A 14,084-nucleotide genomic window follows, 5' to 3' on the forward strand; every position below is an offset into this window, starting at 1 on the left:
TAAATGAAGATGAAATCAGTTAACGATGAAATCAGTTAACGATGAAATCAGTTAACGATGAAATCAGTTAAATGAAGATGAAATCAGTTAAAGATGAAATCAGTTAACGATGAAATCAGTTAAATGAAGATGAAATCAGTTAACGATGAAATCAGTTAACGATGAAATCAATTAACGATGAAATCAGTTAACGATGAAATCAATTAACGATGAAATCAGTTAAATGAAGATGAAATCAGTTAAATGAAGAATGAAAATGAAATCAGTTAACGATGAAATCAGTTAACGATGAAATCAGTTAAATGAAGATGAAATCAGTTAACGATGAAATCAGTTAAATGAAGAATGAAAATGAAATCAGTTAACGATGAAATCAATTAACGATGAAATCAGTTAACGATGAAATCAGTTAAATGAAGATGAAATCAGTTAACGATGAAATCAGTTAACGATGAAATCAGTTAACGATGAAATCAGTTAAATGAAGAATGAAAATGAAATCAGTTAACGATGAAATCAATTAACGATGAAATCAGTTAACGATGAAATCAGTTAAATGAAGATGAAATCAGTTAACGATGAAATCAGTTAACGATGAAATCAGTTAAATGAAGATGAAATCAGTTAACGATGAAATCAGTTAACGATGAAATCAGTTAAATGAAGATGAAATCAGTTAACGATGAAATCAGTTAACGATGAAATCAGTTAAATGAAGAATGAAAATGAAATCAGTTAACGATGAAATCAATTAACGATGAAATCAGTTAACGATGAAATCAGTTAAATGAAGATGAAATCAGTTAACGATGAAATCAATTAACGATGAAATCAGTTAACGATGAAATCAGTTAAATGAAGAATGAAAATGAAATCAGTTAACGATGAAATCAATTAACGATGAAATCAGTTAACGATGAAATCAGTTAAATGAAGATGAAATCAGTTAACGATGAAATCAGTTAACGATGAAATCAGTTAAATGAAGATGAAATCAGTTAACGATGAAATCAGTTAACGATGAAATCAGTTAACGATGAAATCAGTTAAATGAAGATGAAATCAGTTAACGATGAAATCAGTTAACGATGAAATCAGTTAAATGAAGATGAAATCAGTTAACGATGAAATCAGTTAAATGAAGAATGAAAATGAAATCAGTTAAATGAAGATGAAATCAGTTAACGATGAAATCAGTTAACGATGAAATCAGTTAAATGAAGATGAAATCAGTTAACGATGAAATCAGTTAACGATGAAATCAGTTAACGATGAAATCAGTTAAATGAAGATGAAATCAGTTAACGATGAAATCAGTTAACAATGAAATCAGTTAAATGAAGATGAAATCAGTTAACGATGAAATCAGTTAACGATGAAATCAGTTAACGATGAAATCAGTTAAATGAAGATGAAATCAGTTAAAGATGAAATCAGTTAACGATGAAATCAGTTAACGATGAAATCAGTTAAATGAAGATGAAATCAGTTAACGATGAAATCAGTTAACGATGAAATCAATTAACGATGAAATCAGTTAAATGAAGATGAAATCAGTTAACGATGAAATCAGTTAAAGATGAAATCAGTTAAATGAAGAATGAAGATGAAATCAGTTAACGATGAAATCAGTTAAATGAAGATGAAATCAGTTAACGATGAAATCAGTTAACGATGAAATCAGTTAACGATGAAATCAGTTAAATGAAGATGAAATCAGTTAACGATGAAATCAATTAACGATGAAATCAGTTAACGATGAAATCAGTTAAATGAAGATGAAATCAGTTAACGATGAAATCAGTTAACGATGAAATCAGTTAAATGAAGAATGAAAATGAAATCAGTTAACGATGAAATCAATTAACGATGAAATCAGTTAACGATGAAATCAGTTAAATGAAGATGAAATCAGTTAACGATGAAATCAGTTAACGATGAAATCAGTTAAATGAAGATGAAATCAGTTAACGATGAAATCAGTTAACGATGAAATCAGTTAACGATGAAATCAGTTAAATGAAGATGAAATCAGTTAACGATGAAATCAGTTAACGATGAAATCAGTTAACGATGAAATCAATTAAATGAAGATGAAATCAGTTAACGATGAAATCAGTTAACGATGAAATCAGTTAAATGAAGATGAAATCAGTTAAATGAAGATGAAATCAGTTAACGATGAAATCAGTTAACGATGAAATCAGTTAACGATGAAATCAGTTAACGATGAAATCAGTTAAATGAAGATGAAATCAGTTAAAGATGAAATCAGTTAACGATGAAATCAATTAACGATGAAATCAGTTAAATGAAGATGAAATCAGTTAACGATGAAATCAGTTAAAGATGAAATCAGTTAAATGAAGAATGAAGATGAAATCAGTTAACGATGAAATCAGTTAAATGAAGATGAAATCAGTTAACGATGAAATCAATTAACGATGAAATCAGTTAACGATGAAATCAATTAACGATGAAATCAGTTAAATGAAGATGAAATCAGTTAACGATGAAATCAGTTAAAGATGAAATCAGTTAAATGAAGAATGAAGATGAAATCAGTTAACGATGAAATCAGTTAACGATGAAATCAGTTAACGATGAAATCAATTAACGATGAAATCAGTTAAATGAAGATGAAATCAGTTAACGATGAAATCAATTAACGATGAAATCAGTTAACGATGAAATCAGTTAAATGAAGATGAAATCAGTTAACGATGAAATCAGTTAACGATGAAATCAGTTAACGATGAAATCAGTTAAATGAAGAATGAAAATGAAATCAATTAACGATGAAATCAGTTAACGATGAAATCAGTTAAATGAAGATGAAATCAGTTAACGATGAAATCAGTTAACGATGAAATCAGTTAAATGAAGATGAAATCAGTTAACGATGAAATCAGTTAACGATGAAATCAGTTAAATGAAGATGAAATCAGTTAACGATGAAATCAGTTAACGATGAAATCAGTTAACGATGAAATCAATTAAATGAAGATGAAATCAGTTAACGATGAAATCAGTTAACGATGAAATCAGTTAAATGAAGATGAAATCAGTTAAATGAAGATGAAATCAGTTAACGATGAAATCAGTTAACGATGAAATCAGTTAACGATGAAATCAGTTAAATGAAGATGAAATCAGTTAAAGATGAAATCAGTTAACGATGAAATCAGTTAACGATGAAATCAGTTAAATGAAGATGAAATCAGTTAACGATGAAATCAGTTAACGATGAAATCAATTAACGATGAAATCAGTTAAATGAAGATGAAATCAGTTAACGATGAAATCAGTTAAAGATGAAATCAGTTAAATGAAGAATGAAGATGAAATCAGTTAACGATGAAATCAGTTAAATGAAGATGAAATCAGTTAACGATGAAATCAGTTAACGATGAAATCAGTTAAATGAAGATGAAATCAGTTAACGATGAAATCAGTTAAATGAAGAATGAAGATGAAATCAGTTAACGATGAAATCAATTAACGATGAAATCAGTTAACGATGAAATCAGTTAAATGAAGATGAAATCAGTTAACGATGAAATCAGTTAACGATGAAATCAGTTAAATGAAGAATGAAAATGAAATCAGTTAACGATGAAATCAATTAACGATGAAATCAGTTAACGATGAAATCAGTTAAATGAAGATGAAATCAGTTAACGATGAAATCAGTTAACGATGAAATCAGTTAAATGAAGATGAAATCAGTTAACGATGAAATCAGTTAACGATGAAATCAGTTAAATGAAGATGAAATCAGTTAACGATGAAATCAGTTAACGATGAAATCAGTTAAATGAAGATGAAATCAGTTAACGATGAAATCAGTTAAATGAAGATGAAATCAGTTAACGATGAAATCAGTTAACGATGAAATCAGTTAACGATGAAATCAATTAAATGAAGATGAAATCAGTTAACGATGAAATCAGTTAACGATGAAATCAGTTAAATGAAGATGAAATCAGTTAAATGAAGATGAAATCAGTTAACGATGAAATCAGTTAACGATGAAATCAGTTAACGATGAAATCAGTTAAATGAAGATGAAATCAGTTAAAGATGAAATCAGTTAACGATGAAATCAGTTAACGATGAAATCAGTTAAATGAAGATGAAATCAGTTAACGATGAAATCAGTTAACGATGAAATCAGTTAACGATGAAATCAATTAACGATGAAATCAGTTAAATGAAGATGAAATCAGTTAACGATGAAATCAGTTAAAGATGAAATCAGTTAAATGAAGAATGAAGATGAAATCAGTTAACGATGAAATCAGTTAAATGAAGATGAAATCAGTTAACGATGAAATCAATTAACGATGAAATCAGTTAACGATGAAATCAATTAACGATGAAATCAGTTAAATGAAGATGAAATCAGTTAACGATGAAATCAGTTAAAGATGAAATCAGTTAAATGAAGAATGAAGATGAAATCAGTTAACGATGAAATCAGTTAACGATGAAATCAGTTAACGATGAAATCAATTAACGATGAAATCAGTTAAATGAAGATGAAATCAGTTAACGATGAAATCAATTAACGATGAAATCAGTTAACGATGAAATCAGTTAAATGAAGATGAAATCAGTTAACGATGAAATCAGTTAACGATGAAATCAGTTAAATGAAGAATGAAAATGAAATCAGTTAACGATGAAATCAATTAACGATGAAATCAGTTAACGATGATATCAGTTAAATGAAGATGAAATCAGTTAACGATGAAATCAGTTAACGATGAAATCAGTTAAATGAAGATGAAATCAGTTAACGATGAAATCAGTTAACGATGAAATCAGTTAACGATGAAATCAGTTAAATGAAGATGAAATCAGTTAACGATGAAATCAGTTAACGATGAAATCAGTTAACGATGAAATCAATTAAATGAAGATGAAATCAGTTAACGATGAAATCAGTTAACGATGAAATCAGTTAAATGAAGATGAAATCAGTTAAATGAAGATGAAATCAGTTAACGATGAAATCAGTTAACGATGAAATCAGTTAACGATGAAATCAGTTAAATGAAGATGAAATCAGTTAAAGATGAAATCAGTTAACGATGAAATCAGTTAACGATGAAATCAGTTAACGATGAAATCAGTTAAATGAAGATGAAATCAGTTAACGATGAAATCAGTTAACGATGAAATCAGTTAACGATGAAATCAATTAAATGAAGATGAAATCAGTTAACGATGAAATCAGTTAACGATGAAATCAGTTAAATGAAGATGAAATCAGTTAAATGAAGATGAAATCAGTTAACGATGAAATCAGTTAACGATGAAATCAATTAACGATGAAATCAGTTAAATGAAGATGAAATCAGTTAACGATGAAATCAGTTAAAGATGAAATCAGTTAAATGAAGAATGAAGATGAAATCAGTTAACGATGAAATCAGTTAAATGAAGATGAAATCAGTTAACGATGAAATCAATTAACGATGAAATCAGTTAACGATGAAATCAATTAACGATGAAATCAGTTAAATGAAGATGAAATCAGTTAACGATGAAATCAGTTAACGATGAAATCAGTTAAATGAAGAATGAAAATGAAATCAGTTAACGATGAAATCAATTAACGATGAAATCAGTTAACGATGAAATCAGTTAAATGAAGATGAAATCAGTTAACGATGAAATCAGTTAACGATGAAATCAGTTAAATGAAGATGAAATCAGTTAACGATGAAATCAGTTAACGATGAAATCAGTTAACGATGAAATCAGTTAAATGAAGATGAAATCAGTTAACGATGAAATCAGTTAACGATGAAATCAGTTAACGATGAAATCAATTAAATGAAGATGAAATCAGTTAACGATGAAATCAGTTAAATGAAGAATGAAAATGAAATCAGTTAAATGAAGATGAAATCAGTTAACGATGAAATCAGTTAACGATGAAATCAGTTAAATGAAGATGAAATCAGTTAACGATGAAATCAGTTAACGATGAAATCAGTTAACGATGAAATCAATTAAATGAAGATGAAATCAGTTAACGATGAAATCAGTTAAATGAAGATGAAATCAGTTAACGATGAAATCAGTTAAAGATGAAATCAGTTAACGATGAAATCAGTTAACGATGAAATCAGTTAACGATGAAATCAGTTAAATGAAGATGAAATCAGTTAACGATGAAATCAGTTAAATGAAGAATGAAAATGAAATCAGTTAAATGAAGATGAAATCAGTTAACGATGAAATCAGTTAACGATGAAATCAGTTAACGATGAAATCAGTTAAATGAAGATGAAATCAGTTAACGATGAAATCAGTTAACAATGAAATCAGTTAAATGAAGATGAAATCAGTTAACGATGAAATCAGTTAACGATGAAATCAGTTAACGATGAAATCAGTTAACGATGAAATCAGTTAAATGAAGATGAAATCAGTTAACGATGAAATCAGTTAACGATGAAATCAGTTAAATGAAGAATGAAAATGAAATCAGTTAACGATGAAATCAATTAACGATGAAATCAGTTAACGATGAAATCAGTTAAATGAAGATGAAATCAGTTAACGATGAAATCAGTTAACGATGAAATCAGTTAAATGAAGATGAAATCAGTTAACGATGAAATCAGTTAACGATGAAATCAATTAAATGAAGATGAAATCAGTTAACGATGAAATCAGTTAAATGAAGATGAAATCAGTTAACGATGAAATCAGTTAAAGATGAAATCAGTTAACGATGAAATCAGTTAACGATGAAATCAGTTAAATGAAGATGAAATCAGTTAACGATGAAATCAGTTAAATGAAGAATGAAAATGAAATCAGTTAAATGAAGATGAAATCAGTTAACGATGAAATCAGTTAACGATGAAATCAGTTAAATGAAGATGAAATCAGTTAACGATGAAATCAGTTAACAATGAAATCAGTTAAATGAAGATGAAATCAGTTAACGATGAAATCAGTTAACGATGAAATCAGTTAAATGAAGAATGAAATCAGTTAAAGATGAAATCAGTTAACGATGAAATCAGTTAACGATGAAATCAGTTAAATGAAGATGAAATCAGTTAACGATGAAATCAGTTAACGATGAAATCAATTAACGATGAAATCAGTTAAATGAAGATGAAATCAGTTAACGATGAAATCAGTTAAAGATGAAATCAGTTAAATGAAGAATGAAGATGAAATCAGTTAACGATGAAATCAGTTAAATGAAGATGAAATCAGTTAACGATGAAATCAGTTAACGATGAAATCAGTTAACGATGAAATCAGTTAAATGAAGATGAAATCAGTTAACGATGAAATCAGTTAACGATGAAATCAGTTAAATGAAGAATGAAGATGAAATCAGTTAACGATGAAATCAATTAACGATGAAATCAGTTAACGATGAAATCAGTTAAATGAAGATGAAATCAGTTAACGATGAAATCAGTTAACGATGAAATCAGTTAAATGAAGAATGAAAATGAAATCAGTTAACGATGAAATCAATTAACGATGAAATCAGTTAACGATGAAATCAGTTAAATGAAGATGAAATCAGTTAACGATGAAATCAGTTAACGATGAAATCAGTTAAATGAAGATGAAATCAGTTAACGATGAAATCAGTTAACGATGAAATCAGTTAACGATGAAATCAGTTAACGATGAAATCAGTTAAATGAAGATGAAATCAGTTAACGATGAAATCAGTTAACGATGAAATCAGTTAACGATGAAATCAGTTAACGATGAAATCAGTTAACGATGAAATCAATTAAATGAAGATGAAATCAGTTAACGATGAAATCAGTTAACGATGAAATCAGTTAAATGAAGATGAAATCAGTTAACGATGAAATCAGTTAACGATGAAATCAGTTAACGATGAAATCAATTAAATGAAGATGAAATCAGTTAACGATGAAATCAGTTAAATGAAGAATGAAAATGAAATCAGTTAAATGAAGATGAAATCAGTTAACGATGAAATCAGTTAACGATGAAATCAGTTAAATGAAGATGAAATCAGTTAACGATGAAATCAGTTAACGATGAAATCAGTTAACGATGAAATCAATTAAATGAAGATGAAATCAGTTAACGATGAAATCAGTTAAATGAAGATGAAATCAGTTAACGATGAAATCAGTTAAAGATGAAATCAGTTAACGATGAAATCAGTTAACGATGAAATCAGTTAACGATGAAATCAGTTAAATGAAGATGAAATCAGTTAACGATGAAATCAGTTAAATGAAGAATGAAAATGAAATCAGTTAAATGAAGATGAAATCAGTTAACGATGAAATCAGTTAACGATGAAATCAGTTAACGATGAAATCAGTTAAATGAAGATGAAATCAGTTAACGATGAAATCAGTTAACAATGAAATCAGTTAAATGAAGATGAAATCAGTTAACGATGAAATCAGTTAACGATGAAATCAGTTAAATGAAGATGAAATCAGTTAACGATGAAATCAGTTAACGATGAAATCAGTTAAATGAAGAATGAAAATGAAATCAGTTAACGATGAAATCAATTAACGATGAAATCAGTTAACGATGAAATCAGTTAAATGAAGATGAAATCAGTTAACGATGAAATCAGTTAACGATGAAATCAGTTAAATGAAGATGAAATCAGTTAACGATGAAATCAGTTAACGATGAAATCAGTTAACGATGAAATCAATTAAATGAAGATGAAATCAGTTAACGATGAAATCAGTTAAATGAAGATGAAATCAGTTAACGATGAAATCAGTTAAAGATGAAATCAGTTAACGATGAAATCAGTTAACGATGAAATCAGTTAAATGAAGATGAAATCAGTTAACGATGAAATCAGTTAAATGAAGAATGAAAATGAAATCAGTTAAATGAAGATGAAATCAGTTAACGATGAAATCAGTTAACGATGAAATCAGTTAAATGAAGATGAAATCAGTTAACGATGAAATCAGTTAACAATGAAATCAGTTAAATGAAGATGAAATCAGTTAACGATGAAATCAGTTAACGATGAAATCAGTTAAATGAAGATGAAATCAGTTAAAGATGAAATCAGTTAACGATGAAATCAGTTAACGATGAAATCAGTTAAATGAAGATGAAATCAGTTAACGATGAAATCAGTTAACGATGAAATCAATTAACGATGAAATCAGTTAAATGAAGATGAAATCAGTTAACGATGAAATCAGTTAAAGATGAAATCAGTTAAATGAAGAATGAAGATGAAATCAGTTAACGATGAAATCAGTTAAATGAAGATGAAATCAGTTAAATGAAGATGAAATCAGTTAACGATGAAATCAGTTAACGATGAAATCAGTTAAATGAAGAATGAAGATGAAATCAGTTAACGATGAAATCAGTTAAATGAAGATGAAATCAGTTAACGATGAAATCAGTTAACGATGAAATCAGTTAACGATGAAATCAGTTAAATGAAGATGAAATCAGTTAACGATGAAATCAGTTAACGATGAAATCAGTTAAATGAAGAATGAAGATGAAATCAGTTAACGATGAAATCAATTAACGATGAAATCAGTTAACGATGAAATCAGTTAAATGAAGATGAAATCAGTTAACGATGAAATCAGTTAACGATGAAATCAGTTAAATGAAGAATGAAAATGAAATCAGTTAACGATGAAATCAATTAACGATGAAATCAGTTAACGATGAAATCAGTTAAATGAAGATGAAATCAGTTAACGATGAAATCAGTTAAAGATGAAATCAGTTAAATGAAGAATGAAGATGAAATCAGTTAACGATGAAATCAGTTAACGATGAAATCAGTTAACGATGAAATCAATTAAATGAAGATGAAATCAGTTAACGATGAAATCAGTTAACGATGAAATCAATTAAATGAAGATGAAATCAGTTAACGATGAAATCAGTTAACGATGAAATCAGTTAACGATGAAATCAATTAACGATGAAATCAGTTAACGATGAAATCAATTAACGATGAAATCAGTTAAATGAAGATGAAATCAGTTAACGATGAAATCAGTTAACGATGAAATCAGTTAACGATGAAATCAATTAACGATGAAATCAGTTAAATGAAGATGAAATCAGTTAACGATGAAATCAGTTAAAGATGAAATCAGTTAAATGAAGAATGAAGATGAAATCAGTTAACGATGAAATCAGTTAAATGAAGATGAAATCAGTTAACGATGAAATCAGTTAACGATGAAATCAGTTAACGATGAAATCAATTAAATGAAGATGAAATCAGTTAACGATGAAATCAGTTAACGATGAAATCAATTAAATGAAGATGAAATCAGTTAACGATGAAATCAGTTAACGATGAAATCAGTTAACGATGAAATCAATTAACGATGAAATCAGTTAACGATGAAATCAATTAACGATGAAATCAGTTAAATGAAGATGAAATCAGTTAACGATGAAATCAGTTAACGATGAAATCAGTTAACGATGAAATCAATTAACGATGAAATCAGTTAAATGAAGATGAAATCAGTTAACGATGAAATCAGTTAAAGATGAAATCAGTTAAATGAAGAATGAAGATGAAATCAGTTAACGATGAAATCAGTTAAATGAAGATGAAATCAGTTAACGATGAAATCAGTTAACGATGAAATCAGTTAACGATGAAATCAGTTAAATGAAGATGAAATCAGTTAACGATGAAATCAGTTAAATGAAGAATGAAGATGAAATCAGTTAACGATGAAATCAATTAACGATGAAATCAGTTAACGATGAAATCAGTTAAATGAAGATGAAATCAGTTAACGATGAAATCAGTTAACGATGAAATCAGTTAAATGAAGAATGAAAATGAAATCAGTTAACGATGAAATCAATTAACGATGAAATCAGTTAACGATGAAATCAGTTAAATGAAGATGAAATCAGTTAACGATGAAATCAGTTAACGATGAAATCAGTTAAATGAAGATGAAATCAGTTAACGATGAAATCAGTTAACGATGAAATCAGTTAACGATGAAATCAGTTAAATGAAGATGAAATCAGTTAACGATGAAATCAGTTAACGATGAAATCAGTTAACGATGAAATCAATTAAATGAAGATGAAATCAGTTAACGATGAAATCAGTTAAATGAAGAATGAAAATGAAATCAGTTAAATGAAGATGAAATCAGTTAACGATGAAATCAGTTAACGATGAAATCAGTTAAATGAAGATGAAATCAGTTAACGATGAAATCAGTTAACGATGAAATCAGTTAACGATGAAATCAATTAAATGAAGATGAAATCAGTTAACGATGAAATCAGTTAAATGAAGATGAAATCAGTTAACGATGAAATCAGTTAAAGATGAAATCAGTTAACGATGAAATCAGTTAACGATGAAATCAGTTAACGATGAAATCAGTTAAAGATGAAATCAGTTAACGATGAAATCAGTTAACGATGAAATCAGTTAACGATGAAATCAATTAACGATGAAATCAGTTAAATGAAGATGAAATCAGTTAACGATGAAATCAGTTAACGATGAAATCAGTTAACGATGAAATCAATTAACGATGAAATCAGTTAAATGAAGATGAAATCAGTTAACGATGAAATCAGTTAACGATGAAATCAGTTAAATGAAGAATGAAAATGAAATCAGTTAACGATGAAATCAATTAACGATGAAATCAGTTAACGATGAAATCAGTTAAATGAAGATGAAATCAGTTAACGATGAAATCAGTTAACGATGAAATCAGTTAAATGAAGATGAAATCAGTTAACGATGAAATCAGTTAACGATGAAATCAGTTAACGATGAAATCAATTAAATGAAGATGAAATCAGTTAACGATGAAATCAGTTAAATGAAGATGAAATCAGTTAACGATGAAATCAGTTAAAGATGAAATCAGTTAACGATGAAATCAGTTAACGATGAAATCAGTTAACGATGAAATCAGTTAAATGAAGATGAAATCAGTTAACGATGAAATCAGTTAAATGAAGATGAAATCAGTTAACGATGAAATCAGTTAAATGAAGAATGAAAATGAAATCAGTTAAATGAAGATGAAATCAGTTAACGATGAAATCAGTTAACGATGAAATCAGTTAAATGAAGATGAAATCAGTTAACGATGAAATCAGTTAACAATGAAATCAGTTAAATGAAGATGAAATCAGTTAACGATGAAATCAGTTAACGATGAAATCAGTTAACGATGAAATCAGTTAACGATGAAATCAGTTAAATGAAGATGAAATCAGTTAAAGATGAAATCAGTTAACGATGAAATCAGTTAACGATGAAATCAGTTAAATGAAGATGAAATCAGTTAACGATGAAATCAGTTAACGATGAAATCAATTAACGATGAAATCAGTTAAATGAAGATGAAATCAGTTAACGATGAAATCAGTTAAAGATGAAATCAGTTAAATGAAGAATGAAGATGAAATCAGTTAACGATGAAATCAGTTAAATGAAGATGAAATCAGTTAACGATGAAATCAGTTAACGATGAAATCAGTTAACGATGAAATCAGTTAAATGAAGATGAAATCAGTTAACGATGAAATCAGTTAAATGAAGAATGAAGATGAAATCAGTTAACGATGAAATCAATTAACGATGAAATCAGTTAACGATGAAATCAGTTAAATGAAGATGAAATCAGTTAACGATGAAATCAGTTAACGATGAAATCAGTTAAATGAAGAATGAAAATGAAATCAGTTAACGATGAAATCAATTAACGATGAAATCAGTTAACGATGAAATCAGTTAAATGAAGATGAAATCAGTTAACGATGAAATCAGTTAACGATGAAATCAGTTAAATGAAGATGAAATCAGTTAACGATGAAATCAGTTAACGATGAAATCAGTTAACGATGAAATCAGTTAAATGAAGATGAAATCAGTTAACGATGAAATCAGTTAACGAGGAAATCAGTTAACGATGAAATCAATTAAATGAAGATGAAATCAGTTAACGATGAAATCAATTAACGATGAAATCAGTTAACGATGAAATCAATTAACGATGAAATCAGTTAAATGAAGATGAAATCAGTTAACGATGAAATCAGTTAACGATGAAATCAGTTAACGATGAAATCAATTAACGATGAAATCAGTTAAATGAAGATGAAATCAGTTAACGATGAAATCAGTTAAAGATGAAATCAGTTAAATGAAGAATGAAGATGAAATCAGTTAACGATGAAATCAGTTAAATGAAGATGAAATCAGTTAACGATGAAATCAGTTAACGATGAAATCAGTTAACGATGAAATCAGTTAAATGAAGATGAAATCAGTTAACGATGAAATCAGTTAAATGAAGAATGAAGATGAAATCAGTTAACGATGAAATCAATTAACGATGAAATCAGTTAACGATGAAATCAGTTAAATGAAGATGAAATCAGTTAACGATGAAATCAGTTAACGATGAAATCAGTTAAATGAAGAATGAAAATGAAATCAGTTAACGATGAAATCAATTAACGATGAAATCAGTTAACGATGAAATCAGTTAAATGAAGATGAAATCAGTTAACGATGAAATCAGTTAACGATGAAATCAGTTAAATGAAGATGAAATCAGTTAACGATGAAATCAGTTAACGATGAAATCAGTTAAATGAAGATGAAATCAGTTAACGATGAAATCAGTTAACGATGAAATCAGTTAACGATGAAATCAATTAAATGAAGATGAAATCAGTTAACGATGAAATCAGTTAACGATGAAATCAATTAACGATGAAATCAGTTAACGATGAAATCAATTAACGATGAAATCAGTTAAATGAAGATGAAATCAGTTAACGATGAAATCAGTTAACGATGAAATCAGTTAACGATGAAATCAATTAACGATGAAATCAGTTAAATGAAGATGAAATCAGTTAACGATGAAATCAGTTAAAGATGAAATCAGTTAAATGAAGAATGAAGATGAAATCAGTTAACGATGAAATCAGTTAAATGAAGATGAAATCAGTTAACGATGAAATCAGTTAACGATGAAATCAGTTAACGATGAAATCAGTTAAATGAAGATGAAATCAGT

Source organism: Semicossyphus pulcher, unplaced genomic scaffold (genome assembly GCF_022749685.1).
Source record: "Semicossyphus pulcher isolate SPU_LCO1_2020_fin unplaced genomic scaffold, fSemPul1.0.p SCAF_16, whole genome shotgun sequence".
Classification (NCBI taxonomy): Eukaryota; Metazoa; Chordata; class Actinopteri; order Labriformes; family Labridae; genus Semicossyphus; species Semicossyphus pulcher.